Source organism: Sceloporus occidentalis, unplaced genomic scaffold (genome assembly GCF_023333645.1).
Source record: "Sceloporus occidentalis isolate IW3139 unplaced genomic scaffold, rSceOcc1.0.p SCAF_9, whole genome shotgun sequence".
Taxonomy (NCBI): Eukaryota; Metazoa; Chordata; class Lepidosauria; order Squamata; family Phrynosomatidae; genus Sceloporus; species Sceloporus occidentalis.
The window spans coordinates 8647965-8672572 of NW_028316989.1; the positions used below are offsets into that span (position 1 = coordinate 8647965).

At 43.9% G+C, this 24608-nt stretch overlaps 1 protein-coding gene across 1 annotated transcript in view; it reads left to right on the plus strand.

Moving 5' to 3' along the window:
* Positions 1-19750: 19750 nt before the first annotated feature.
* ZMIZ2 (zinc finger MIZ-type containing 2) overlaps positions 19751-24608 on the plus strand; it is a 106668-nt gene continuing 101810 nt past the window's right edge. Inside the window, exon 1 of the mRNA XM_089537368.1 lies at positions 19751-20113. The gene's annotated coding sequence lies outside the window, so the exon portion shown is untranslated. The remainder of the gene's footprint in view (positions 20114-24608) is intronic.

Genomic DNA, 24608 nt, shown 5'->3' on the forward strand with positions numbered 1-24608 from the left:
AGGTAGATACTCTTGAATTTCTGTTTGACTTGCAAACACAGATATCACACACACCGTTGTTTCCATTGTTGTACTTCAGCCATATTATGAGATGACTCTTTAGAAAATACAGTGCCTCTTGGTATCCACTGAGGTTTGGTTCCAGGACTTCCCATGGATACCAAAATCTGTGGATACTCAAGTCTCAGTATATAGAGTGGCATAGCAAGATGATGATCCTTATAAAAAATTTTGCTTTTTGGACTTTATATAATATTTTCAAAATATTTTCAAACCCTGGATGGTTCAATCAGTGGGTAAAAAGTCAGTGGATATGGAGGGCCGACTGTACAATAATGTTTGCGAAAGTGGGAAGAGGCAGGAAAAGAGGAATACAGCATGACAGGAAGATAGATTCAATAAAGGAAGCCAAAGCCCTGAGTTTGCAGGACGTAGAACTGATAAAAACAGGATATTCTGGAGCTCTCGCATTCATTCAAGTCAAAATCTACTCCACAGCAGTTAACAACAACATCTGTGAGCACTATTTCTACTCGTAGGGACACTTTTGTTTCATTGCTAACACAGTCCACCCCTGCTTGGACAAGGTGGGAGCCTCATGAGACCCCCCAGCTCTTCCCTTGAGGGTTTGCTTTGTGATGCCACAACAGATGAGATGCAGGCTCCGTTGGCGCTGTGTGCAGATGTTCATGCCTGCAGAGTGCTACTGCCCCTCTGTGGGCGACAGTCCAAAAGGCATCCTTTCTGCTGCAGACTGTGAGCAGACATTACTGTCTAGGACAAGCTCAAAGTGCCTCTTGTGAACTCTAAACAAACTGCAGCCGCCATCAGCTGGCAAGACGGCATCTGTCTTAATTACACCCGAGGAGATTTTTAAGGTAGCACCAAAACTCTTGCTTGTGGTGGATTTCTCCAAATCTATTTGATACCACTTGGATATCTGTGCCAAGCTCTACGCTGCAAAACCATCAGAGCTACTTCCTATGAATCTGTCTAGAACAGTCAAACAAAAACTAACATGCAGAACGATATTGTAAAGCTCAATAGCAATCTAAGCAAGTGAAAACATCAGCTAAAAGCTATGGGAAAATTAGAATGGCAATTAAAAGTTAGCAGTAGCCAAACCGCTCTGACAACAGAAGTCCAAAAACCAAGTTGCCACCACAGGAATGATCATATCTGTGGTCAGTCTCTGTAGATCTTCTGATGGCAAAGAGATCTGAATAGGAAATTTGGGGAGAACAGGGAGTCAGACCTCACAGATAAGCATTTTTTACAAACCCTCCCAACATTTTATACATGAAAAAAAGGACACATGTGGCCAAGCAAGATCCAAGTGTGGTTGTTAGGAAAAGTTATCAATTCTAAAGATGCCAGCCACAGCTACTGGCAAAACGTCAGGAATAAACTCTTCTAGACCATGGCCTCATAGCCCCAAAACCCCACAAAAACATCATATTTTGTTTTGTTTGGGGAATCTGGTACAGCAGGTAAAGAGATTTCAGCAGACAAGGCCGGGGAGATTTGGAGGTCACTTCAAAAAAGTGAAAATGACTACAAAGATTCAGGTTGAGGTTTAAAACTATGCACATCAATTCACTTGTTGTTATTGAACTAGAGCATGAGTCTTGGCAAATGCTGTAATAAATTTACAACAGCGTTGCAAGCATGATTCCAACATATTTATCTAGGTGTAAGAACTAGTACCACACAGTGGTTGGGGTATTGGATTAGGACACTGGTAGGCCAGGGTTTGAATCCATATTCAGCCATGGAAACCCACTGGATCACCTTGGGCAAATCACTTTCTCAGCCTCAGAGGAAAGCAATGGCAAATCTCAATACAGGGTTGCTTTAGGGTTGCCATAAGTGGGAAACAACTTCAAATTTATTGATCTTGAAAGCTAAGCAGAGTCAGCCCTAGTTCACACTTGGATGGGAGACAACCATTGAATGCCAGGTGCTGTAGGCTACATTCCAGAGGAAGGAACTGGGAAAACCACCTGTAAATTTTCCTTGCATAAGAAAACCATATGGGGTGCCTGTCAAATTGACAGACAACTTGAGGGCACACACACAAAAGCAATTCCTACTGTAGTGTGTTCATTTTCAGTACAATAAGAAGCAAGTCACCCCTGAGAGAGGAGTGATGGAGTGTAGGATTGGTCCCCAGCCTCTCCATCCCTACTGCCCCTGATGCAGCTTGGTTATGGGGCACCATCTCATTGTGTCAGCTCTGCCAGGTGCACCTATGAGCTGCCCGGCTCACTGTGACCAGATCTCAGACCCCCTTAAGGCTGCTTTGTAAATGAGCATGGCAAGACCTAGGACAAGGAAAGGCAGTTCGTGAGACAGGCTGTCACTATAGCAACCACACTCCTTCCAGCCTGCAGGATGCAAAGCATGTCCTCACAAGGAGACCATCCGCAGCCACTCCGTTTCTTCCTTCCCTCCCCCTTGGAGAGAGATTGCCTGCTCGCAAAACCTACAAATGCAGCTTTAAAAGAGGAAATCCCAGGACCAATGCTCAGCTGCTATTTGTATTTCCTATCATTCAAGGATAAGCAACCTACTGACCTCCAGGTGTTGTGGGCTGCAACTCCCATAAGCTCCAGTCGGCTCATGGATGATGGGAGCCTTGGTTAGGTTTGCAGAATCTAAGTGCCTGCCTAGGACATTTGGGTTAACAGGAACCATAATATTTCCCCCCATTGCCCCAAGTTCTCTGATTTCTGGAAATATCAGGACAGAAAAAGGGGAGGGGCAGTTTCCCAACAAAAAAATAGTGCTATGGCCTGTCACTGTCATTAGGGCAAAGTGGCTTGGTCCCAAATATGCAGTTAAGGTCCATTAACTTTTCAGAAGACCTACTACTGGCAAAGACAAAAATACTAGTACAGATTCCCAGCCCAGCCATAAAACCCACTAGATGATCTTGGGCGAGTCACATGCTCTCAGCCTCAGAGAAAGGCAACAGCAAACCTCCTCTGAACAAAACTTGCCAAGAAAACCCCAGGATAGGTTTGCTTTACGGTCTCCATAAGTCAGAAATAACTTGAAGGCACACAACATACACACAGATGCTCTTGGTCTCCATTAGAGTTTGGTTCCAGGACCCTCTGTGGATACCAAAATCCATGGATGCTCAAATCCCACTGAATACAATGGCATGGTAAAATGGTGTCCCTTATATAAAATGACAAAATCAAGGTTTGCTTTTAGGAATTTATATCTTTTTAAAATATTTTCGAGCCGTTGACACTTGAATCTGTGGATAAAGAATCTAGATATGGAGGACCGACTGTACTGGTTTATGAACTGTGACATAAACTGTTTCTCCTTATTGCTAGGATAAGGAGGGGTGGGTATTTTTCTATTCTTTGGAGACTTCTGCCCCCCTTTTTCTGTTCTTTCTGTGCATAGCAGCTGTGCGTGCTTCACGCAAATGACAGATGTGGTTGCACCAAAAGGTGCAAAACCAGAAAGTGGAGGCTGCTAGCATTGTTTCCTTAGTGGGTGTTGTTATCCACCTTTGTCAGAGATAGGAGAAGACTGTGATGCGTCATCCCTGGTAGGGTGACTTTTTAAGCCTTTCTGTAACTTCTGATGACTCTGCCTTTAATCCACTGGTAAGACAGGTATTTCATATATTCTCACCAATGGCTGTAGTTAGAAAAGAGGGCTGTGGGCTGATGAGGTTAGGGAAAAGTACTACTAGCTGAAATGAGATAGTAGGTTTCCTCAGATTGGGACATAGTGTGGTGCAACACCGGGTACAGATCTTCAAAAAGTTACTTTTCAGGACTACAGCTCCCAGGATCCTCCAGCCAGCATGGCTTCTGACGTCCATCTATAAAGAAAGGACACTGTGTGGTTTAAGTGTTGGATATGACCCCGAGCAACCAGCATTCGAATCCCTACTGAGTCATGAAACCCACTGGGAGGACCTTTGGCAAGTCACACTTTCTCAGCCTCAGGGGAAGGCAATGACAAACCCCCTCTGATGAATCATTATGTAGAGAGACCTTGTAGCACCTTTGAGACTAAAGAAATAAGCTGGCAGCATGAGTTTTCATAGATTGAAGTCTACTTCCTCAGATGCATTTGATGCATTTGGACCAAGTCAGTCTCAAAGGTGCTACAAGATCTTTCTACATACTGATTCTACAGATTAACACGGCTATATCTTCGAATTCTTCCTCTCTAATGAAACTTGCCAAGAAAACCCCACAATGGGGTTGCCATAAGTCAGAAACGAGTTGAAGGCACATGATGGACGACAACAAACGAGCCAAAACACCAAGAGCAAGTACATGATGTAAGTTACGCATGATTACAATAGACAAGACTACAGAAGAAGTGTGTGGAACTTGCAGCTTTTGAGCCAGGGAGAAGAATTAATCCTCCCCTCTCCTACAAGAGCCACCTGCTTTTTGGGAAAAATCCATCAGTGATATCTTTATTGGCCAACGGAAATGCACAATATACTTGTTACAAGCTTTCGAAGCTCCATGGGCTTCTTCATCAGGCAAGATGTTACAAACCGAACAGGAGAAAAAAGCAACTGGAGATGCTATCACTGCATGGTTTCTGCTTTTGGGGAGTTAAGCTCATGGAAAACCTTGGTACCAAATGGAAGGATTTTTCTAAGCTCCCTTGCCATGCCAAGTATGGGATTTCCAAGGGCATTGCAGCTGGGAAGGGAAGGGTTACATTAAGCACTGTGAAACCTACACACACCTAGCAATTAAGGTTGGGGGGACTTCCTTTGGTAGCAGAAGAGGCCCTTTTTGTACTTAACTGTACTTGGATGGAATCAGTTATACTGCCATAGAGAAAGAGAGAAAAAGAAAACTAGAGGGGGGAGAGTTAGGGGAAGGATGGAAAAGAGAAATGTGTGTGGAAGAAAGAGAGGAAAGCATGCTTACTAACCTCCTCAAAGGCAAAACCCAAGAAGCACTTCTCTAGGCAGCCTAAAGCTCAGATATTTGGTGTGTTGTTATTTTTTTCAGACTAAAATTGATATCATTCACAATAGTAAAAAAAAAAAAACATATCCAGGAGTAGGCGTTTTGGCCATGTCGGCAAAGTACAATAACATCCAAAACCCACCCAACAGCGATATCTTTATTTGAGCCGTCAAAATGCATAAAATGCATGTTGCAAGCTTTCAAAGCTTCAGTGGCTTCTTCATCGGGCAAAGATGTAAAACATCATACAAGGGGAAAATAATAAAATTTTATTACAATATCTGTCTGGTTTAAAGGCACAGCAAGAGGAAGGTGGTTTTAAAACCCGAGCATAAAAAGTGGTGCTATTCCAAACCAAGTCATGGATCTATCTAAGGCCCAGTACACTGGCGCTATGCACCAGCCTGGGGCCAATTTTAGGGCTCGGGAGAGCAGCGCGTCCATGTGCTCCCGAACCCTATCATGCGCCGCTGATGTCATCATAGCTCACCCCCCGTCCACAGGGGGGCCCCATGATGATATACACACGGTGCAGCGTCCAAACGGTGCCGTGCTGAGCGTACATCATCTGTGCGTTCAAGGGTGGTAATGGTGCCATGCATGCACCCTAAAAACCCACTGGCAGTGCGTTCTTTTTAGAGCTCCCAGAGGCCGCCCCATTTGGTTGCAGGCAGGATGGTATCTCCTCCTTTGGCCATCTAGTCACTGGGAGATTCTCCAAGTCCAGAAAATTTAATGTCCATTTGCAACTCAAAGATGCTTCCTTTGGAATCTAGTATGTCTCCTTCCTTTGTGAAGCCACAGGCAACTTTGTAGGTAGAGAACACTGAATTTCTCAAGTTTCCTGGACTTGGAGAATGTCCCAGTGACCGCATTGCCAAAGGAGGGGTGCCAGCCTGCAAATAAGCCCTTCTTACCATCTGTACTATAGACTAGAAACAGCAAAATGCAGGCCTATGACCAACATCTTTATTTTTTCTCTCTCTCCTGCATGTTTTAACACCTTGCCTGATGAAGAAGCCAGTGTGCTTACAACATGTAATTGTGCATTTTGATTGCCCCAACAAAGGTAGCATTGTTGGGACATTATTGGATTCCCTTGATCAAGGTACTATACTTCTGTTGACGCAACCTAGAATCGCATTGGCCTTTTTAGCTGCCGCATCACACTGTTGACTCATGTTCAACTTGTGGTCTACTAGGACTCCTAGATCCCTTTCACACGTAGCCAAGTGTCCCCCATCCTATATCTATGCATTTCGGGGTTTTTACCTAAGTGCAGTATCTTACATTTCTCTGTGTTGAAATTCATTTAGTTAGCTTTGGCCCAGCTTTCTAATCTATTAAGGTCATTTTGAATTTTGATCCTCTCCTCTAGGGTATTAGCTACTCCTCCAAATTTGGTGTCACAATATCTCTCCCCCCCTTCTCTGAGTGCATTGGTCCATTCTGTACTCCCCCCTCGAATTACTCCAATGAATCGACCCACCTCTTCTTTGTCCCCAGGCAGTGCCTCTGGGGTGCCCCTCCTTTCCCTGTCAATTGGGGGGGGGGGGACAGAATTAAGGTGGCACCAGAGAGCTCTTAAGGTGGACTGGACTTAATTGTCAAGCATTGCATCAATGAGGCAAAGAAGCTGTTGACTTGCAGCCAGAAATGCAAAAACACTGGATTTTCAAAATGCATTTCTTAATTTCTATGAAATATTGTATAGTAATGCCATTTTAAAAACAATTTGCATTTAGTCTAAAACTCACCATAACCTGCATGTTGTTGTTGTTATTGTTGTTGTTGTTACACTAAAATGCAGGTTACGGTTGGTTTTAGACTACATGCAAGTTGTGCGTTATTTGTTTTACTACTGCTTTAGTGAAAAACTGAATCATCATCATCATCATCATCATCATGGCAACCCCCATTTGAAGAAAGTTTCCAAGGAAAACCCCACGATGAGGTCGCCATAAATTAGAAATGACTTGAAGGCACACCACAGCAAATTATTATTGTTATTGTTATTTTTGTTGTGTTTATATACACAACAACATGCAGGTTATGGTGGGTTTTAGACTCTGATAGGATATAGGGACTCAAGGCGGCCAAAACTCAAATTCAAAACAATGCAAATTAAAAAGAATACAAAAGGCGTTTAAATGTAGATACGGTGTTTGAAAAACAATGAAACAATTTCCAATTTTCAAAAGGTAAAAACATTATTAAGTGTCACACAATATACTCGCTTCCATGCCAACATTTTCTGAAGATGCCAGCCACAGATGCTGGCAAAATGTCAGGAATAAACTCTTCCACAACACGGCCACACAGCCTGAAAAACCCACACAAAAACTCTTACACATTAAGTATTAAAATATATGAAAAACTCTATACATTTGGCAATTTTGCAATGTTTTAATCCTACTTGATAGGTGGATTTCAAGCTAATGGGAGCCAGTGTGTGATGTAACTGTATGGCACCCCAGATGTTGTTGGACCACAGCTCCCATCATCCCTCACAATTGGGTATGTTGGAATTGCAGCTCAACTTAAGAAGGGTATCATCTCGACAAACATGGCAATTCATATTTGGAGAATACCAAAAAAGTGTGTGCACGAGTGCAGATATGGTAGAATCATAGAATCATAGAGTTGTAAGAGACTCCAAGGGCCATCCATTCTACCTTTCTCGTCCTTTCATTCAAGGACCACTGTTCTGAGTCAGGATATCTGGCCACTTCATCCTAAGGGATCATGGGAGCAGTAGTTCACCACAAGTTCTCCATCCCTGGTCCATAGCATCAGTGCTGGAGACATGTAGTGCAATCAGAAAATGCAGGGCAATAGATTTTAAATGCAGCTCTTTAGCATAAGTCAAAGATCCCCCCCCCCCCAGTTTGCATTGTGGGCTAACATTTAATCTGGCCCCTTAGAGCACTTAATTTCTTGCTCTCTCGAGTGGAACTGGCTAATGTGGAACTGCAGGTGTTGGCAGAATGAAAGTGGTGGTAATTAAGACCCAATGGGCATGTAAAGTATTACCCCTTTTACTGCCAGTTTCACAGGCGCACACAGAAATGCTCCCCCAGTGCCCTATCTCTGATGCACAATCATGTGAACAGGTGGTACATTACCAGCGTCCCAACTACACTGTTCAAACTACAGTGGGAACAGTGGTGTATAAATAGGTGCAAAGTCCCAGACAAGGGCAACTTTGAAGAGCATTGTAAATAGATAATGCTCAGATAGCGTTGGCCAGAGAGCTATCATGTGCCTAGAGCATGACTAAGCCGAGGAGTTGTGTTGGGCAGCTGCAAAACTGGAGGAACTCAGGATTCCTTCTTTATTGCTTACACACCACCAACAACAAATAATTATGTAATGCCTTAAGGACTGGCACGTTTACTGTATATACTCATGTATAAGTCTAGAAATTTGGGTCAAAAAATTGACCCAAAAACTTGAGTCGACTTATGCATGGTCAATGTAAGTAGTATATCTTAACTCTTATTTAAAAGAAAGAACCATCCCCTGGTGAAAAGCAAGAATATAATCACTCCTGGAAGCACTGATTCCCTCTAGTCCCTCATCTATCCAGCCTTGGAAGTAAGCACAAAAAGTTATGTCTGGTGGAAATGTATAAGTTCTTTGACATTGTTTTGCTTTGCTTCATCCTTCAGATCCTTTACTATACGCCCCTAAGTTTTGCCCTTAATGTAGCCATGGGTCATATCAAAATCCATAATTTTGGCCCCAAAACTTCCCCTCGACTTAGATGTGCGGTCGATTTATACTCGAGTATATACAGTAATCTGGCATACAATTTTGGGGACTGGGGCCGACTTTGTCATCCATGGCTCTAGATATTAAATAAAACTTTAAATTTTAACGAAAGAATTAAAAAATTAATTCTTTTACATTTTTCTTTAAAAACATCACATCTTACAAAAATTTTACTTTAACCACATGAAGCTATGTACATGTAAATACATTTAGGTTGTGCATATGAGACTGTAATTTAAGGGTATAATTTTAATTTTGCTTGTTGTTTATATCACAACTATTACCATTACATTCAGTGATATATGAGAATTATGATTTATGAATAACGTTAGTACAAAAAAACATTACTAAGGATTCTGTATGGTATGATATGGGGAAAAATTCAATGTTGGGGGTGACACTGAGTTACACTGGTTCTAACACTTTATGGTCCAGGTTTTTGGAGAATGTTGTTACAACTCCAGGGATCTCTGGTAAATGCCCTCAAAGAAGGCCCTTTCTTGTGCAGCCAAAAAGTGTCAGGCATAAGCAGTTGACCATCCAACAGCACTCCAAGACTGAAAGTTCAAATCACTACCCAACTATAAAAACGTTTTGGGTAATCTTGGGCATCTGAAGATGCCAGCCACAGATGCTGGCGAAACACCAGGAATAAACTCTTCTGGAACATGACCACATAGCCTGAAAAACCCACAAAAAACTATGAATAGCCTTCGATTTCACAGATCTTGGGCAAGTTACACTCTCTCACCCTCAGAGGATGACAAGGGTAAACTTCCCTGAGTAAATCTGGCAAAGAAAACCCATGGCAGGATTGCCTTAGGGTCACCATAGACCAAAAGCTACTTGAAGGCTGCTGCTGGTTTTATGTCTTAAAATCCATCCATTACCTTTTTTTGTACCTCTCTTTCTCCAAACCTTGCTTGGATGCCCCACTTTTGCAAGTCACCTTTCTCCAGATTCTGCAAATGTCCTTTGTCCTCATTTTGCAGTTGGATCATAAACTGGGTAACAGAGATTGAAGATCCCATCACACTTTGAATTATTATACTTTCTTTTTTTCCCTCTTAGATGGGGCATTATTCAAATTTTATTCCAAGAAGTTGCTTTTCTGAACACTAAATAGACCAAGGTTCTCGAGAAACAGATTTATGACACAGACCCAAACCTTGCAATGCCCCTGATAGGCCGCATTGTTTCTAGAAAGCCAAACTAATAGGGGATCCGCAAAGGCCCTTCTTTTGAAGAGTTTAGCCCCACGTAAGCTTCTTGTGGGATCCTGGAAGGCTGTCTTCGTGTCTTTGATTTCTCTCATCCCACCCACATGCATTGCGAGGATGTTCTGACTGTCGAAATCGCGTCAGCCCTGCCAAGCTGCTGAGTAACAATTCTCTGGCGTACATAGTGAAAGGTCATCCAAGGTGAAAGCAGATTGCCTCTGCTTTCATTTCAAATTCCTGAGAAGGCTGGTTTCCTGAGGCAGAACAGAGGTGGAATGGATGAATCCTTGTCTCAGAAAGCCCCCACTTCCTGAAAAAGTCACTCTTTGCCACAGTTAAACACACATGAAATGAAAGGGAGAAACAAAGAAAAAGAAAGATGGAGAGGCCATCAGATTCAATATCTGAGACTGAGCCTTGAAAACTTCCTACTTTGGACTTTGGCTCCAGAGTTCCATACTTTCCATCTGTTTCAATTTCACAGGAGAGTCCTGATTAATCCTCTGTCGTCCGACTTTTCACCTGCTTTTAAAATGTCCCAGTTTCTCCTCCTCCCCCCTTTGTCCTCAGCTAACTTCAATTACTGCAAAGTGAGTTCAAAGTGCAAAATTAGTTTGCAGTCAGTGGAGAAAGATGAGTGGAGGGGCCAGAACCATGCACTTCCCAGTAGGCTCTACTGCTGCTGTTGCGTGCCTTCAAGTCACTTTCAACTTATGACGACCTTAAAGCAAACCTATAATGAGGTTTTCTTGGTGGGTTTATTGAGACGGGATTTGACATGGCCATCCTCTGAGGCTGAGAGTGTGTGACATGCACAAGGTCATCCAGTGGGTTGACATGGCCAAGCCAGGATTTGAACCCAGGTCTCCAGAGTTGTAGTCCAAACCACTACACTATACTGGCTCCCACCAGGTGGGAACAAAATGCTACAGCTTCTCCCAGCTTGTATGTTCTTCCTCATTAATAACATTTGCCATTTTTGACACTGTGCTGATGTTGGTTGGCCACACGTATTCTAGTTTTCATCTGTGAAAGGTTGGAGGGTATGTGGTCCCCCAAGCCACCATGATGGTAGCAAAGGAGCTGTAGTCAGAAAAAACAACATCGCTTAACAAGTGGTAGGACAGGGAACTCTTGCTGCAGATACTGTAACAAAGTGTGGTTCATTTCTCATGATCATCTCACACACACATCTTCCTGGTGCACAATAGGAAGAAAAGCCTTTGTGGGGCTGGCTGAACAGGGAGAAGCAATGCACCAAAAGGAAGCTCAGAGGCAGTTCATCTTTTTTGTATGCAGAAAGGCTCTGGTTCTGTTCCCAAGCATCTCTGTTTTTAAACGGATCAGGTAACAGTTAATGAGCAACATACTGTCCAACTGTCCCAATTTGGCAGGGACAGTCGCAGTTCATTCTCTGTCATCCCACTGTACAGATGTTTTCCAAATGTCTCAAGTTCTTTCTTCTGCTCCCAGTTTCAGCAGGGGGAAAAAACAGAAGCTGGGGAAGAAACAGAAAAGTTTCTTCTGTTGTGACCAGGAGGTCTGTAGCCTATCCAGTCACATGCCCTCCAACATTTCGCAGCTGAAAACCAGGGCATATATGGCTTGATAATATCAGAGTGTGGTCAATGCTGTAACATTTATTCATCAGGAAGAACACACAACCTATAGCAGGCTACAGCAGTTTGCTTTTGCCTGAGCTCACTGAGTTAACAGAGTGAAAACTACTTATGCACTTTGAACTCTGTTTGCTGCAACTGAAATAAGCTGAAGACAAAGGAAGAAAGTAGGAGGAGGAGGGAGAAACTGGGACATTTTAAAAGCGGCTGAAAAGTGGGATGATAGGGGATTAATTAGGATTGTCCCTGCCAAATTGGATAGTTGGGAGGTCAGCAGTCTTCAAAAGAGGATTTAAAGGCTGAATGAATCACTAGTAAGTATAACAGATATTTGATCTCACTTAGCAAAGAAGGAATGGCTGATCTCCACTTTCAAATTGCACTACCTAGCCTCTGGGCACATGCTAAACTTAGCAATACATTGTCAAAACTAGAAGCGCATACTAATCTTTTCAAGCATAATTTTTTCATGCATAAATCTATTCCTGCACTGTTTTGGAGCTGACATGCCTCGCAAAATCTATATGCTGGTTAGTGCTGATGTGAATTACTATCCATCAGCCTCATCAGGGCCTTGGTTGCACACCTTTAATGTTTACACTCTCATAACACTATCCTAAATGACAACTTGTTAGTTGTAGACATTATAATAACACCTTGCTAGCTGGAACTATCCATAAATGTTTATAGACTTGCTTTCATGCTAAATGGAGTCAATCACTTGTTTAAATATGATAGCAATCCCCCCCGCCCAACAACCCCCTTCACAATCCACAATAGTTCTGCAATATTAACATCTGTACATAATTCCAACACTATGATTCCACTTTTAACTGTCCTAGCTGCATCCTACCAAATCCTAGGATTTATAGTTTGGTGAGGCACTAGAGCTCTCTGGCTAAGAAATCTAAATTCCCCTCCTGTGACTACAAATCTCAGGATTTCAGTGGCTGGAACCATGTGCTAGAATCTTAGTGCTAGAATTGTGTTGTGTGAAAAGACCCCAAGAGATTAATTTTCTTCCAGCTGCAACCACTGGAGAGATTCCTGTAATGGACTTCTAGTCATTCTTTAATTTCAAGTTGAGATTAGTGGGCAATGGGCCTTTGTGAGGATTGTTTTAATATGTGCATCTCTTATTTGTCCTTTTAAATTGATGTATGTGTTTAACCAAAATGTTTATAGCTGATGTTGTGTGTTTGTTTATTGTTGTTGTCTCCGCTTTGATCCATGGGGAGAGGCAGGTAAGAAATAAATATAAATAGTAGTAGCAGTAGTAGTAGTAGTGGTGGTGGTGGTGGTAGTTCCTTTGAGCGAATCTCTGCTCATGATGCATGGAAAACTGGTGCACGGGTGTGATTTCCGAATGAAGAATGCACTGGCTGTAGCAAGTGTATTATCTTTTAAGGCTTCGTAAATAGCCAGGGACTTTGCATTTCTCTTGATTGTGGATTCTGTGTATCATTTGGTCAGGTTGTGGTGGAGGGTTGGAAGCAAATAGTTTAAAGGCCATTTCTGCATGGGAGAGTTCCCTTTGCTGCCATAACCAGTTTTTCTGGAACCCAGGGAAAGCCTTGGTCACACACCAGGATGCCAGCGGAGCTTGGAAATCCGGATTGACTGGAGACAGTGCTCAGGGTTTTGTCTTCTCAACAGGTGAGATCAGTTAGGTGGGGTCTTTTCAGGCTCCACAGATGTGAGTGAAATAAATATCACGTGTAGACTCATGACAGCATTTCATCTTTCGTGCTGCCATCTAAGTGACAATGCTCCTTGGGCTGGGTCAGATCATACCATTTTCTCACTATGAGCAGCCCTTCCTGACAGTTCTTGGGCATATGTATTCATCTGGACAAATGCAAAGTTGTGAATGGAGTGATCACAGATGTGGTGACAGCAGCAGTTCCTGCAATCACAGTAGCCAGGAAACTGTTACCAGCCGTATCCATGATTGCCCTGGTTCACACCTTATGTTTCTCTGTGTATGTGGCCAAGGGAAATTAAATATTCTCACATGGAGTAGCAGAAACGATGTCAGCTCAACTGACCATCACAGAAAGGTCAACATGGAGTTTGCTTTAAACTACTCTGTGCAATTGTTTCTCTATGTTTAGCAGTCAGGGAAGCCATGGGCTTGAGCCTGCAAGACCTGAGCAAGGAGGCAGAGGATAGTGGGGCTTAGAGATTACTCCTTCAATTGTTAAGTTAAGGGATTCGAACTCTGATCTGTAGAGTTGTAGTCCAATCCTCAAACCACTACACTATGCTGGCTCTCCTGTTTTGAGTACCAGGACTGAAAGGATTTGACATTCATTGAGCATGACTTGGAGTGTTCAGGGATGATTTCTGTGTTAAGACCACACCTGCCTGTTTTTTAAACAAGTGATGAGATCCCGTATGTTGTTTTTTTAAGACTATTTTGAGCCTGCAATAGGTCTGATTAACCCTGAATTGAACACACAATTCGGCCTGTTACAGACTGCCAAAATAAAGCTGCTTCGGGTCTCTTTGGAGGTATGCTATTTAAATGATGCATGGGTCCTAAGAGTCCGGAGGTCACACCAAAGCCACGCTCTATTCCTAAGCACCGGAGTGCAGCTTTTAGTGCAGCTTCCGGATTCTTAGGACCCATGCATCATTTAAATAGCATACCTCCAAAGAGACCCGAAGCAGCTTTATTTTGGCCGTCTGTAACAGGCCTTCATTTCTGGTTACACTAAGGCCTGTTACAGACTGCCAAAATAAAGCTGCTTCGGGCCTCTTTGGAGGTATGCTATTTAAATGATGCATGGGTCCTAAGAGTCCGGAGGTCGCGCCAAAGCCACACTCCATTCCTAAGCACTGGAGTGCAGCTTTGATGCAGCTTCCGGATTCTTAGGATGCGTGCATCATTTAAACAGCATACCTCCAAAGAGACCCGAAGCAGTTTTATTTTGGCAGTCTGTAACAGGCCCTCGGTTCTTTCATTTCCCTATAATAATGTAGGACAAAGGAGGTGATTGGGGAGTTAACTTGTTGCTGTTGTTGTGTGCCTTCAAGTCATTTCCTATCATGGGATTTTCTTGGCAAAATTTGATCAGAGGAGGTTTGCCATTGCCTTTCCTTACAGCATGGCATAGCTGTTTGAATGTTGGACTACAACACTTTGGAGACCAGGCTTTGATTCCCAGCTCAGCCATGAAATCCATTGGGTGACCTTAGGCAAGTCGCATGCTCTCAGCCTCAGAGGAAGGCAATGGAAAACCGCTTCTGAACAACCCTTGCCAAGAAAACCCTAGGATGGGGTCGCTATAAGTTGGAAACACCTTGAAGGCACACCACAACAAACAAGTTTTTGCTAAACAATTGAGAGTCAGAGATCCTTTCCCGTATTCAAAAGCTATATTAGTTAATGTATGTTCTGCCCAGGTAAAAGTCATCAACTCTTTCCCTGAATGCAAAAGTACACAATACAATACTTGAACCTTGGGCTATTCCTCCTGCACCATTTTGTGAAGCCTTAATTATAAAAGTAACTGTTATTGGGAAAGGAGTCAGTGCACTGTTGCTGCAGAACCAGCTGAATCTTTTTCCAATAACAGAACCAAGGGAGAGTTTTTCCAGTAACAAAGATAAAGGCTAAGATACTGGTTCTTCCTCTGAAATATTGCCTACAGCACCTGGTATTAATTGGCTGTCTCCCATCCAAGTACTAACCAGGGATGACCTTACTTAGCTTCCGAGATCAGGTAGGAACTGGTGCCTTGAGGGCATTTAGGCATTATTTGGGGGTATTTAGGCATGCTGTAGCATGACTTACTCCTGCATTTGTCCCTTCCAGCCAAAGAGTTTTAGGTGTGTGTGTGGTGCGCCTTCAAGTCAACCCTAAGGTGAACCTATCCTGGAGTTTTCTTGGCAAGATTTGTTCAGAGGAGGTTTGCCATTGCCTTCCCCTCAGGCTGAGAGAGTGTCACCTAGTGGGTTTCATGGCCAAGTGGAGAATCGAACCTTGATCTCTAGAGTCCTAGTCCAGCACTCAAAGCTCTATGCATACCTCTGGACTCTTTGTCCTATTCCCTCAGTGTTTTCTCTACTGATGCTCTCCCTACTTGTCCTAAGAGATCATTAAATGCTGGTGTTTTCAGATAAGTATCCATCACCCCATTGTAAGTTTGGCTTCTGTGCCCTGGGGCAAGGGAAAGATGGGGAGGGTTAGTAATGCTAGTTGCACCCTTTGTTTGTGCCCCTTTCTTGGGATGTGCAAGCATCTTTTGGTGTCCATCTCCAAACAAGGACCCATTTAAACAGTCACTTTTGCTCCTTTGCAAAAGTTGCTTTGGTTAAGCGCCTTCCAGGCAGCCAGGTGGAAAAAGAGCCACATGTTGTTTGTTTCCTAGATGGGAAAAGCTGCTCAAAGGCATATAACAAATATACAACATCAGAAGGACTTGGAAAGAATTCATTACAATCAGTTATTTACTCCTAATTTGTTAAAATGTTTAGCAACAGTTTGAAAAGCTACTTTTTATCCTGTTAAGCAGCCATAACATTCAAACACTGGGTCCTGAGTAACATTTCATTTCATTTTAATTTGTTTTGGGGAGGATTTCTTAAGAGGGCGTTTTGCCATTACAAGCCACTATTTGTTAATTTTATTTGATTTTCTGGAGATTTTAAAGCAATATGTTACTAATGGGCTATTAATGATTATTAACCCAACAAATTAATTTATAGTTTCCACTAACATGATTAACTTCAAGAAATTAATTTCTAAAGTAACACTTTAGAAACAGCTTAAACATCAGTAATTCCAAAGGCGGAGGCTGCATCCACATTGCATAAATGATCCAGGTTGACACCACTTTAACTGGCACACCTCAGTGCTATGGAATTCTGGCAATTGTTCTGCTCCGGTGTCACAACAAACTACAACTCCCATAATTCCATAGATTGAGCCATGCCAGTTAAAATGGTGCCAGTTAACGTGATGCCAGTTAAAGTGGAATTGTAATAGGTAGCTCTGCTCTGGTGCCACAACAAACTACAGTTCTCAGAATTCTTTAATGAGAGACTTCTAGGATTCCCAATCATTAATGCACCTGAACAGCAATCTTCCTCTTGTCCTATTGCCTTCCACTTTACTAAACACTGGAGTGTTTTCCAATATTTCATGCCTTGTCATGATACGTCCGAAGTACAATAGCCTCAGTTTAGTCATCTTGGCTCCTAGGGAGAGTTCAGGCCTGATTTACTCTAGGACCCATTCATTTGTCTTTTTAGCCGTCTATGCTATCCATAGAACTCTCTTCCAACTCCACATTTTGAATGAGTTGCTTTTCTTCCTGCCATCTTTCTTTAATGTCCAGCTTTCACAACCATCTGTAGAAACTGGTCACTGGCACTTTAAGGAAAAAATACTTGCCAGCACCACAGATCAAATCACCAGAGAAGCACTGCTTTAGTGAATCCTATGGGCACTGTGAGATTTGTATTTCTGGATTAATTTTTATTAGGAGTCAATGTTGAGTAATGGTTTGGGCGTTGGACTAGGACTCTGAAGACCAGGGTTTGGATCCTGGCTTGGCCAAGTCAACCCATTGGGTGCCCTTGGGCAAGTCACACTCTCTCAGTCTCGGAGGATGGCAATGGCAAACCCACTCTGAAGAAACGTGCCAAGAAAACCCCATGATAGGGTCACCTTAGGCTTGCCATAAGTCGAAAATGACTTGAAGGCGCACAGCAACAACAACAACAACAACAACTAGTTTTGATAATTATTTCATAATAATAATCTTTTATACTTGCCCAGAAAACGCCATGATAGGATGGCCTTAGGGTCGCCATAAGTGGAACACACTCCCTCGGAGTGTAGTGGCGTCTCCTTCCTTGGAGGTCTTCAAGCAGAGGCTGGATGGCCATCTGTCGGGGATGCTTTGATTGTGATTTCCTGAATGGCAGGGGGTTGGACTGGATGGCCCTTGTGGTCTCTTCCAACTCTACGATTCTATGATTCTAAGTCAGAAAGGACTTGAAGGCAAACAGTAATAATCTGATAACCTTTGGGGACTATAAAGAAGAATGTGTATATGTGTTGTGTGCCTTCAAGTCATTTCCAACCTATGGTGACCTATGTTGGGGTTATCTTGGCTAGATTTGTTCAGAGGTTTGCCATTGCCTTCCCCTGAGGCTGAGAGTATGTGACTTGCCCAAGATCACCCAGTGAAAGAAGAATAGAAGTAGTCAAAATAAAGAAACATCCACATGGTAGTTGGGGAAGTACTCTAAGGGTGACAGACTCTTGCTTTGACTTTAACTTTCCCTCCCAGAGATATTGCCACTTTCTTGCCCTCTAGGCCTTTGTCAGGGCATTATTTAATACAGTCGACAGATCTCCAAGCCTTGTAGGTTCAGCTGGATTCTGAATAAAATAGACAACTAGCTGCATGTTTACTTGATTTATTTGCTATTTTGATATGCATCCCAGCAGGCTAGGTAATTCGGAGCTCTGCAGTCGAGGAGGACTTCCCCTTTAGAGGGTGAAATATGAGCAACTTCGCTCGCTTTAAAAAGAACTAAGCCCTGCTGCATTTAGGGCATATAGAGAGGGAAATCTGTCCATCTTGTTCTTGAAGATGTCTCCCCCTGCCATTCTGTTTCATTCTCATGTTTGTAGCAAACCTTTTCCACACATGCATATCCCTGCAATGTTAAAAACATTTAGTTATGTCAGTCAGTGTGGTGTAGTGCTTTGAGTACCGGAGTGGGAGATCAGCGTTCAGATCCCTTTTTGACCCCGAAAACCTACAAGGAGACCTTGGGCACGTCACATTCTCTCAACCTCAGACGAAGGCAATGGAAAACCCCCACCGAACAAATCCTGCGAAATAAAACCCATGGTAGGATTGCCTCCAGGAAAAAACGAATTAAAGGCGCAGAAAAATACAGTAGCGTGTTTAGTTCACCAGGCTTAAAAGGGAGGAGCATTTGGAGTTTCTCCTGGACAGAAGGCTGAAATGTAGGACACATCCTGGAAAAAAGAGGATGTCTGGTCAGCCTGGCTGGATGGCCAAATGTTGGGAGTGCTTTGATGGTGTCCTCCATTGTGGCTGAATGGGGCTGGACTGGATGACCCCTGGGGGCCTCTTCCGACTCTAGAATTCTATGTATTCCTGCATGGCGGAAAGGGGTTGGGCTGGAGAGAAGGCTGAAAAAGAGGGTGTCCGATGGCCATCTTGGGCTTGCTTTGATGATATCCTCCAGCATGGCTGAATGGTATTGGACTAGATGGCCTCTGGAGGTCTCTTCTTACTCTAGGATTTTAGAAATTCCTGCATGGCAGAAATTTATTTCCACTCTCTAGGATTCTGTGCATTCTTGCATGGCTGAATGGGACTGGATTGGACGACTCTTCCAATTCTAGAATTCTGTGCATTCCTGTATGGCAGAAAGAGGTTGAACTGGATGTCCCTTGGGGATTTCTTCCAATTCTAAGATTTGATGTATTTCTGCATGGCCAAATAGGGTGGGGCTAGATTGCCCCTGGAGGTCTCTTCCAAATCTCTAGGATTCAATGCCTTCCTGCATGGCTGAATGGGTTGGACTAGATTGACACTGGAGGTCTCTTCCCACTCTCTAGGATGCTATGCATTCCTGCATGGCAGAAAGGCCTTGGACTGGATGGCCCTTCCAATTCTAGGAGTCTGTGTATCCCTGCGTGGTTGAATGGGGCTGGACTAGATTGCCCCTGGAGGTCTCTTCCAGCTCTCTAGTCTTCAATGCATGGCAGAATGGGGTTCTCTTCCTACTCTGTAATTCTGGCAGAAAGGGGTTGGAGTGGATGGATCTCTCCCATGTCTAGGGTCCTGTGCATTCCTGCATGGCTGAATGGGGTCAGACTGGATGGTCTCCTGGGGTCCCTTCCCTGGGCTTCTCTTAAGAACAAAGGGGGCCTCTCCTCTGGGGCCATCCCTCCTCCTTCCATCTTGGCGGCCACCCAGAGAGCCAAGAAGGAGGCAGGAAGGCAGGGCAGCAGCAGGAGGAGGAGGGCTCTCTGTGTCTCAGTCTCTAGTCTCTGTGTGTCTGGGGCTTGGAGCTTCGTGGCCAGAAGAGGCGGAGTGCTGCTGCTGCTGCTGCTGCTGGGGCTGCAGGGCCTCCTCCTCCTGCTGCTGCTGCTGCTCTTGCTCTTCTATTGTGCAAAGCGGAATGGAGGGGGGCAGCCGAGGCCTGGGGCTGGGGCTCCTGCAGAGGCAGTAAAGGAGAAAGGGAAGAAGGAGGAGGAGAAGAAGGAGAAGAAGAAGGAGGAGGAGAGGAGCCACTGCTGCTGCGTCCCCTTCCTTCTCCTCTTCCTCTTCCTCCTCCTCTTCAGGGGGCTTTGTTAGCTCCTCTTCGCCCTCAGACCCCGACAGCATGACTGCCCTCTGAGGAAGGAAGAAAGAAGGAGAAAGAGAAGGAGAAGGAGGAGAGGGAGGACCACAGAGGAGCCCTTCCAGGAAGGCAGAGGCAGCGCAGGGCCATTTTCACCCGGAGGAGCCTCGCTCTCCATTGCTCCCAGGTATTGGCTGCTCTTGCTTCTCTTCCTTTTCTTTGCCTCTTCTTTTGGGGGTGAAAGGAGGAAGGTGGGGGGCTTTTTTTGGGGGGGGAGGAGAGGGTGGCCAGAGGGGGTCCTCCTTTTCACCTCCAAAATGGAGGACCTCCCGGGAAAAAGAGGAAGACCTGACCCAAGAGGAAAAGCTCAGAGCCCTGCTAGAAAGGAGAGGGGGAGAGATACAGTCATAGATAGATAGATAGATAGATAGATAGATAGATAGATAGATAGAGATAGAAAGGCTAAACCTAGGCAGGCTCCAAATGAAGGAACCAACCCGTTAAAAAAGCTTAAAGCACTGATAGAAGTGATAGGTAGATGATAGATAGATAGATAGATAGATAGGAGATACATAGATAGATAGATAGATAGATAGATAGATAATTATGGTGACAGACCAGCATTAAGATAACAAAATCCAGCACTCATATAAATGTAAAATGCATGCTTCTAAGGCAGGCTCCAAATGGAGGACATTCCAGAAGGAAATGGAGGACTTGGCCCAATAAAAAACCTTAAAACACTGATAGAAATGATAGATAGGTAGATAAGTAGATAGGTCCATAGACAGATAGATAGATAGATAGATAGGTATGGTAGATAGATATTGTGGCTACTCTAGTTACAGAGCAGCATAAAAACATCAAAATACAGCATTCACATAATGTAAAAATCCATGCTTCTGAGGCAGGCTCCAAATGGAGGACATTTCAGAAGGAAATGGAGGACCTGACCCGATTTTTACAAAGCTAAAAACACTCATATGAATTATAGAGATAGATATTTATTTATTATGGGACGACCAAATGCACCATTCATATAAAGGTAAACCCATGCTTCTGTGGCAGGCTCTGAATGGAGGACACTCCAAAGAAATGGAGGGCCTGGCCCAATATTTTTTAAAAAGAGCTAAAAACATTCATATAAATAATAGACAGACAGACAGATATCGCAGTCACAGACCATCATTTGGAGACGAAAACACAAGATTCATATAAAGGCAAAGCCATGCTTCTGAGGCAGGCTCCAAATGGAGGGCATTTGGGAATGGAGAGGAGGTGGAAATGGAGGACATGTCCTGGAAATGGAGGACGCCGGTTCCCCCCCCCCCCGGGCATGGAAAGGCAAGGTGAGGGTATTGTTTCCCCTTCAGCTTGGAAGGAGATTTGGGCAAGGGGGGGTTGGAGGTGTTGTGCCCCCTTGGAATAAGGGCATTTGGGGGAGAGGAGAGAAGTGGGGCGTGGGTGCCCTTGCCCTCATGGCGCCTTTGCCCTCCTGCCGTCTCTGCAGCCCAGGTGGGTTTTGCCCCTTCTGGGCATGATGGTGGACACTGGGGGTGACTGGAGAGAAAGAGAGGGAGGGAAGGAGAAAGAGCCACCCAGTCCTTCAGGGCACCCAACCAAGCCAGGCTGCCATGTTTTATTGTTTGTTCTGTATCTGTCTTGTCTGTCTGTAGTGATGGGCTTGGCAGGGTTGGCTAAGGGATGCCAATCCAGGGGGACAGGGGATTGGGTGATCTCTATGGCAACGAGAAGGGATGCCATGGGGAGAGAGGTGGGCACGGTGTGGTACCTGCCAGGAGAGATGTGGGCACTGTTGGAAGGCAGAGTGAGGTGGCTCTCTCTCAGTCTCTGCAAGGGTGAGCACCTGCTGTGTGTCCAGCTGTTGGCGGATCTGGGCTGGAGAGAGGAGGGGAATCTTGTGCTGGAAAAAAGAGCATCTTCTGGATGTGAGAATGGTGTGACCTGGACCTCGGTTAGTCAATGCTTTGGTTCTTTGATGCAACCTTCTTTCTCAAGTGGCACCTCAGGGTTTTTTCCCAGAGCTGGAGAAACATAAAATGTCAAAAGGTGCCCACTCTTGTAGAAGAGACGCTGCATTATTGTTCAGTTCCCTCCATTGTGGTGCTCTCCAGATGGATTGGGTGACGGATCTCATCAACCCCGTTCATTGGGCATGCTGTTTGGCTCTTGATGGGTCTTGCAGTTAAAAACATCTGGTAGGCACCAGCTTGGGGAATGGCTCCTATAGTGCCACAGCTGGAAATGAATGAGATGAGGAGGTCAGGTCTTACAAAGGAGCTGGAAGGTGCTTCACCAGGAAGGATACTTTTTTTTCCTGGGGAGAAGAGAGCTTCAGTGGAGAGGATTTGGGCAGAATTTCAGTCCTCAGTGTTGGGTGAAAAGCCAAGAAAGGGAGCAAAAGAGTGTGTTCCTACCCTGTGCCTTCTTTCCTTTAAAGATCTTGAGCTATTTGAATGCAGACAGAGCTGGGGATGAGAAGGTGGAGCAAGACAGTGCCCACCATAAATCTAGTTGCTTGTGTTACTCTGATATTTGTGCAGTTCCAGTCTGTTTTTGCTAGCTTCCTAGTACTTTTTTTTACCCAGTGAAAGAAAGAAGGAAACAAAAGAGTGTTCTTGTGGTTGTTGTTTTAACTTTAATTCAACTGTGAAATTGCACCTTTCTCTTGTATTGTGCAGTAATCTACAGCTGATCCAAATTGTCTTCTGCCACTGCTCTTGTTCTCTAGCATTCTAGTAGTAGTAGTAGTAGTAGTAGTATTGGTCTGGATGGTTGAATGCAGAGAAGGGTGGGGAGGGCATCAGTTCTTCCTCTGCCCACTTTGTCCTCTGTATTTCTCTAAACATTGCTAAGTCTGTCTGGCAGAGGGTTTCCCAAGTTTATGTGAAACTGAGAACATGACAAACTCACACCATGTGCCTCATGAGTATCTGAGGATAAGAAGACTCCTTGCTCCTCTTAATTTTAATTAGTAAATGAGTTAATACCCAAATTTTTGGCCTTAGTGAGACCCACCAAAGCAATCAGATTCAAATAAAATCATAGAGGGGGAGATGGAGGGGAAGAGGAGAAAATACTAAAAGCCATAAATGAGGGCAATATGAATGAAACAGGAATAAAATAAAGCACAGCAGTGCCAAAACAGAAAAGCAGACAGAGAGGAGGGCCTAGCACAGTTCATATTCACACAGTTGAAGCACATGTTTAAAAATGGGTATTTTTGAACTAGGAAATTTCCTGATTGCAAATTAGACTTTTTATTATCCATTTAACTCAGCATCCTCTGCACTTCACAGTCTTTGTGGTCTTCCGGATGGGACTTCACCATCCAGCAAGGCCAATGGTCAAGGATTTTAGGATTTTATGTCCAAAATATCTGGAGGACCAAAAGATTTGAAGCATTATTAGTCTGCATCGGGGATAGGTAAGTTTAAGCCCTCCGAATGTTGGACATCAGTTCACTTAAATCTTAGCTAGCATCATTGAGAGAACATGGGAACTGCAGTCCAACAACATTTGGACAGAGACAAGTTGTCCACCCCGGTCTGATAGTTACTGGTTGTGGCTTTGTGTGGTTCAAACATGCATTCTGCATGCTAGGTATGTGCTTTGCCACTGAACCATGTCTATTCTCTGGAGCAGAAGACAAAACAGGTTGAGAATTTCACAAATCTGGGTGCCACAGTCAAGCAGGCTCTGTCCTGTCTACACATCCAGTCTTGCCTCAGACAGCAGTCGGGGATAGGGCTGGTCCTTGTTACCAAGATGTTATGATACATGTCCCTTTCCCTGGTTGTGCAACTTTAGGAAAGCGAGAAAGTTTGTAGTCCCAGTACTCTGCTTGAGTTTGTAAATGCATAAGGTGTCACATTTCATGGAAATCAGAATGAACAGAGACATCACAGAGCAGGGAACACTCAGCAAGAGTTGGGCTGATCCTGCAAAGCTTGTCCTGCCGGCCTCTGGTTCTTTTGCCTTTGGTGTATGGTTTTTTCTTAGCAATTTGCTAATTTGGGGATCCTAGTACAAGATATTAGTCTGTAGAATCAGTATATAGAGAGATCTTGTAGCACCTTTGAGATTAATTGAAAAAAAGGAGTTGGCAGCATGAGCTTTTGTGGCCCAACTATTTAATTGTTTGCATGTGGATGAATCTGTGGAGGTTAGACACTATGATCTTTCTTTCTTTCTCCCTGGGTCACTTTTTCTCTGTGACAGTTTACAGCTCTTGAGAAAAGAGGTTGACATTTCTGTGCAGTCCTTGCATACCCAATCTTAGCTTTGTCTTTGATTTGGACATCTTGTGTGCCAGTGTGCCACCAATAGTTTTTCATTACTGGGTGATGAATGCACCTGGAACTCAAGGCACGGACAATTTGGATTTTAAAGTATTATTTGGGAGATGAGGTGGTGTGAAAGTGCTTCATCTGTGAAGGTTTTTTTTCACCATGCAAGAGATGGACATGCATGAACTATAGGATGCCCTTAGCTTTTTGCACATAATCCATTCTCAGTCTGAGCTAAAACTATTCGTATTCAGGGCCAATTCTTATCCATGGGCATACATTCCCACAAGGAAAGCAGCATACATTACCTCGTGATAAGGGATTAAAGTTTTAGATCTGTTTTTCTTGGATAGAAATTGATGGCTGTAGCAT